At 44.1% G+C, this 5,219-nt stretch overlaps 1 pseudogene across 1 annotated transcript; it reads left to right on the top strand.

Moving 5' to 3' along the window:
* The first annotated feature begins 2,990 nt into the window (after positions 1-2,990).
* On the top strand, positions 2,991-4,942 carry LOC306647154 (serine/threonine-protein kinase D3-like; annotated as a pseudogene). The gene has a single exon. The product of its transcript is annotated as a serine/threonine-protein kinase D3-like (transcript).
* The last annotated feature ends 277 nt before the right edge of the window (positions 4,943-5,219 follow it).

Below are 5,219 nucleotides of genomic sequence, written 5' to 3'. Positions count from 1 at the left end.
CTCGAAAACATCAAAAGGTTTCTAGAATCATATGAATTACCTAAACTGAATCAGGAGGACATAAACAACTTAAATAAATCAATTTCAAGTAATGAAATAGAAGAAGTCATCAAAAGCCTACCAACAAAGAAAAGTCTGGGATTGAGAGACTTGGGACCAACTCAAAGCAGCCGGGTGAGTCTCTCCCATTGGGGAGGCGTCCCGGTTGGGGTGGTAGTCCCGGAACACAGGGAACTTTGTGAAGGAGAGCTGCCGGCGAGACGCCCCTCCCCCCGCTGGAGCAGTGAACTCGGACAACTGGGAGCATTGGAGAGGAGGCTGCTCAGCACAGCGCTGGGACTCGGAGCAACCACTGGGGCTCCGGCGGCTGGCCAGGGGAGGAGCGGCGAGGAGAGCTGTTTGGACTCAGAGAGACCGCTCCTGAACACCCCTGCCCTGAGGAGGAGGAGGAGGAGTGTGGCTGCTTGGATTCGGAGTGACTACACCAGAGCTACAGGCAGTTGCCAGAGGAGAAACGGTGCAGCGAGCTGTTTGGACTCAGTCCACTTCTGAACATCGGGGCCTGCCCTCAGGAGTAGGAGGAGGAGGAGCGCAGCCACCTGGATTCGAAGTGACTGCACCAGAGCTACAGGCGGTTGCCAGAGGAGAAGCGGCGCGGCGAGCTGTTTGGACTCAGACCACTTCTGAACATCGGGGCCTGACCGGAGGAGTAGGAGGAGGAGGAGGAGGAGTGCGGCGGGTCATTTGGACTCACAGTGACTGCATTAGAGCTCCAGGCGGCTGCTTAGAGGAGGAGGCGAGTGGTGAGTTGTTTGGACTTAAAGCGACCGCTCCTGAACACAGGGGGCTGCGTGGAGGAGGAGCGTGGTAGGTGCTTGGTCTCGAGTGGCCGCACCAGGGCTCCGGGCGGCTGCCCAGAGGAGGTGTGCAGCAGGTCACGTGGATTCAGAGCCACTCAGAGAGACCGCTCCTGAACACCCGGGGGGTTACCTGGAGGAGGAGGAGGAACGGGGAGGGTCACTTCGACTCGGAGTGATTGCCTAGGGCAACAGCGTTTGGTGGGAGGAGGAGGCATGCAGTGAGTGGCTTGGACTCCTAGTGACCGCACCTGAACACTGGGCAGCTGGCTGGAGGAAGAGGCATGCGGCAGGTCTCTGGGACGCAGAGCGATTGTATGGGGCCCCAGATGGCTGCTCAGAGGACGGGCCGCATAGCCAGGCGATTAGGTGCAGAGCAGGGTCCCAGGATCTAGGAAGCTTCTTGGTGGAAGAGACGCACAGAGACACGCCTAGGGCGGAGTGAAGGTTCCAGGACTGCGGGCAGATTCTCTGAGGAGGGGCAGGCTAAGGAGATTCATCTGCAAACGGTGAGGCTCCCAGGCCCAGGAGGTAGGGCCGGGTCCCTGGGAACGTTGCAGAGGAAGGCAGCCCAGCCAAGGTGGTAGCTGTAAATTCAGGGGAACTTCTAGGAGGAAACTGACTAGCGAGACCGCCCCACCGAATGAGTCTTCCCTGCCAGGTGAGGTTTCCCCAAAAGGACGGTAAAACCAGAGACACAGGCCCAAACAGGCCTTGCCTCAGCCTGCAGCCTAGGTCTCCTTTGGATGACCATTGGTCAACAAGTGGAGGCACCTCTGCCCACTAGCAGGGAATATACCCCACCTGAAGGCCACCACTCCTAGAGAGGCAGCTTCCTTGTGGTGCACCACATTATCAACTTCCTCCAAGACTTCAGCCTACTGAAGGCTACGAGGGGATATATATAGAAATCTTCAAGGACATTGTAAGTCAATAGAGGAAATCTGCAATATCTCAGCAGTCCACTGATACCTGAACAATATGAGAAAACAAGGAAAGAAAATGCCCCAAACAAATCTAGATGTTACATCAATAAAACCCAATGACAGCATGGCAGAAGAAATGACAGAAAAGGAGTTCAGAATGTACATAATTAAAATGATCAGGGAAGCAAACAATGAGATGAAAGAGCAAATGCACGCACTGAATGATGAGATGAAAGAGCAAATGCACGCACTGAATGATGAGATGAAAGAGCAAATGCAGGCATTGAATGATCGCACCAATCGACAGTTAAAAGAGCAAATACAGGAAGCAAAAGATCATTTCAATAAAGAGTTAGAGATATTGAAAAAAAAACCAAACAGAAATCCTTGACATGAAGGAAACAATACACCAAATTAAGAACTCCATAGAAAGCATATCCAGTAGGATAGAACACCTGGAAGACAGAACCTCAGACACTGAGGACAAAATATTTAACCTTGAAAACAAAGTTGAACAAACAGAGAAGATGGTAAGAAATCATGAACAGAATCTACAAGAACTATGGGATATCATGAAAAGGCCAAATTTAAGAATTATTGGGATTGAGGAAGGCTTAGAGAAACAAACCAAAGGAATGAACAAGCTATTCAATGAAATAATATCAGAAAATTTTCCAAAATCTGAAGAATGAAATGGAAAATCAAGTTCAAGAGGCTTATAGGACTCCAAATACACAAAATTACAACAGACCCACACCAAGGCACATTATAATGAAAATACCTAACATACAAAATAATGACAGAATTTTAAAGGCTGTGAGAGAAAAGAACCAAATTACATTCAGGGGGAAACCAATACGGATATCAGCAGATTTTTCAATCCAGACCCTAAAAGCTAGAAGGGCCTGGAACAACATTTTTCAAGCCCTGAAAGAAAATGGATGCCAACCAAGAATCTTATACCCAGCAAAACTTACCTTCAAATTTGACGATGAAATAAAATCCTTCCATGATAAACAAAAGCTAAAAGAATTTACAAGAAAGCCAGCATTACAGAACATTCTCAGCAAAATATTCCATGAGGAAGAGATGAAAAACAAAGAAGCAAATCAGCAAAGGGAGGAATTATCCTAAAGGAATTGTCAAATAAAGGAGGAACCAAGTAGTGTCAAATAAATAAATAAATAAAAATTTAAAAATGAACCATATGACCGGGAAACCAAATCATATCTCAATAATAACCCTGTCTCATAATCCTGTTCTTGCTGCCACTGGAGTTGGACTTGATGTAGCACAGAGCTGGGAAAAAGCAATTCGCCAAGCCCTGATGCCAGTGACCCCTCAAGCAAGTGTTTGCACTTCTCCAGGGCAGGGGAAAGACCACAAAGATCTGTCTACCAGTATCTCTGTATCTAACTGTCAGGTCCAGGAGAATGTGGACATCAGTACTGTTCACCAGATCTTTGCAGATGACAGGTGCTTGGTTCAGGCCAGTTTGGCATTTTTTATGGAGGAAAACATAGAAAGACTGGAAGGGATGTGGCTATTAAAGTAATTGATAAGATGAGATTCCCTACAAAGCAGGAAAGTCAATTCCGTAATGAAGTGGCTATTTTACAGAATTTGCACCATCCTGGGATTGTAAACCTGGAATGTATGTTCGAAACACCAGAACGGGTCTTTGTGGTAATGGAAAAGTTGCAAGGAGATATGTTGGAAATGATTCTATCCAGTGAGAAAAGTCGCCTTCCAGAATGGATTACAAAATTCATGGTCACACAGATACTTGTTGCTTTGAGGAATCTACATTTTAAGAATATTGTGCACTGTGATTTAAAGCCAGAAAATGTGCTGCTTGCATCATCAGAGCCTTTTCCTCAGGTGAAGTTGTGTGACTTTGGATTTGCACGCATTATTCGTGAGAAGTCATTTCGGAGATCTGTAGTAGGAACTCCAGCATACTTAGCCCCCGAGGTTCTCAGAAGTAAGGGTTACAACCGTTCTCTAGATATGTGGTCAGTGGGAGTCATTGTCTATGTGAGCCTCAGTGGCACATTTCCATTCAATGAGGATGAAGATATAAATGACCAAATCCAAAATGCTGCATTTATGTATCCACCAAATCCATGGAGAGAAATTTCTGGCGAAGCAATTGATTTGATAAACAACCTGCTTCAAGTGAAGATGAGAAAACGTTACAATGTTGACAAATCTCTTAGTCATCCTTGGCTACAGGACTACCAGACGTGGCTTGATCTTAGAGAATTTTGAAACTCGAATTGGAGAACGTTACATTACACATGAAATTGATGATGCTCGCTGGGAAATACATGCATATACACATAACCTTGTATACCCAAAGCACTTTATTATGGCTCCTAATCCAGATGATATGGAAGAAGATCCTTAATTATCAATGAGCTAACTTCAATAAGGAAGAATTTTATTTTATGGACTGATATTTTGCTTCCTAACTATTATTTGTATGTTGTCATCTGCAAGGAAGCAAAGATATGAGGAAATATAAGGAATTGGTGATAACCAATACTGTAGTTCATGCATAGGTACAGGAAGGGAAGCTGAGTAATAACACATAATGGAATCAAGGGGAAGTTTTCTATAAATTTTTATAGCATAAGTAATAACTGGTTTTGTATTTTTTCCTGTTCCTTCACTTCAGTACAATAATGCCACTTAATTTATCTTCCCTCTCCTGATCTTACATCATTTATTATTAAAGGCAAGCTACCATAGCTTGACTAAATCTTACAAGGATTGTAAAATTGATTACTAAACAGATTTGCATTGAAGCAATAACTGTGAGGCTAACAGTATGTGATTTACTATAAGGTCTTTTAAATGTTTGTCTAACGGACCATAGAGGCATTGAAGCATTTTTCCTAGATGCCTATGGAGAGCCAGCTGTTTTACCTTTCTTGTTTACATCAATTAAGACTCTAAGGCAGTGATTCCTTACTTTTTTGGAGCTGCAACGCTCTCCATAAAAATGAATTGTCATCTTTTGTGAGTATTTTTCAGTAGCTACTAAGATAATTCGGAATGATTGGTGTTACAAAAAGTAGGAGTAGGAACTGCTGGTATTAAGTATTGTGTGGTTATGTGTGCCTTTGTGTAGCTCAGTTCTGCTGCTAAACACTGATGTTCCCACCTGACACCATCGTGTATCCCATGGGTGCAAATCTGAATTTCAATTACATAATTGATATTTTTACCCAAGATTGAATAATTTGAGGGAGAAAAGAAATATATACTAAAAGGCCAGTGTAGGTCAGTTAATGCTATCTATAGCATCACTATATAGCAAACAGTATCTCTTTTTCTTCCCTCAGCATATTGGAGGGTTTTCAAGTATCTGGAATGTTTTTAAATCAGTATTTTATTTTAAGCAATTTGGGAGGCTGTGGGTGGGATAGAC

This window comes from Sciurus vulgaris (assembly GCF_902686455.1).
Source record: "Sciurus vulgaris genome assembly, chromosome: 16".
NCBI classification, from domain to species: Eukaryota; Metazoa; Chordata; class Mammalia; order Rodentia; family Sciuridae; genus Sciurus; species Sciurus vulgaris.
Note: the sequence above shows the minus strand (reverse complement) of the source record. Positions and strands in the feature narration are given on the sequence as shown.